Source organism: Lampris incognitus, chromosome 2 (assembly GCF_029633865.1).
Source record: "Lampris incognitus isolate fLamInc1 chromosome 2, fLamInc1.hap2, whole genome shotgun sequence".
Taxonomy (NCBI): domain Eukaryota; kingdom Metazoa; phylum Chordata; class Actinopteri; order Lampriformes; family Lampridae; genus Lampris; species Lampris incognitus.
The window spans coordinates 1,002,782-1,003,711 of record NC_079212.1 but is presented as its reverse complement, the minus strand read 5'-3'; positions in this window follow the sequence as shown (position 1 = coordinate 1,003,711).

Genomic DNA, 930 nt, shown 5'->3' with positions numbered 1-930 from the left:
GAACACATAGCGGTCAATCTGGATTACTTCTGGTGAACACATAGCGGTCAATCTGGATTACTATTGGTGAACACATAGCGGTCAATCTGGATTACTATTTGTGAACACATAGCGGTCAATCTGGATTACTTCTGGTGAACACATAGTGGTCAATCTGGATTACTATTGCTGAACACATAGCAGTCAATCTGGATTACTATTGGTGAACACACAGTGGTCAATGTGGATTACTATTGGTGAACACATAGCAGCCAATCTGGATTACTATTGGTGAACACACAGTGGTCAATCTGGATTACTATTGGTGAACACATAGCAGCCAATCTGGATCACTATTGGTGAACACATAGCGGTCAATCTGGATTACTATTGGTGAACACATAGCGGTCAATCTGGATTACTATTGGTGAACACATAGCGGTCAATCTGGATTACTATTGGTGAACACATAGCGGTCAATCTGGATCACTATTGGTGAACACATAGCGGTCAATCTGGATTACTATTGGTGAACACATAGCGGTCAATCTGGATTACTTTTGGTGAACACATAGCGGTCAATCTGGATTACTATTGGTGAACACATAGCGGTCAATCTGGATTACTATTGGTGAACACATAGCGGTCAATCTGGATTACTATTGGTGAACACATAGCGGTCAATCTGGATTACTATTGGTGAACACATAGCGGTCAATCTGGATTACTATTGGTGAACACATAGCGGTCAATCTGGATCACTATTGGTGAACACATAGCGGTCAATCTGGATTACTATTGGTGAACACATAGCGGTCAATCTGGATTACTTTTGGTGAACACATAGCGGTCAATCTGGATTACTATTGGTGAACACATAGCGGTCAATCTGGATTACTATTGGTGAACACATAGCGGTCAATCTGGATTACTATTGGTGAACACATAGCG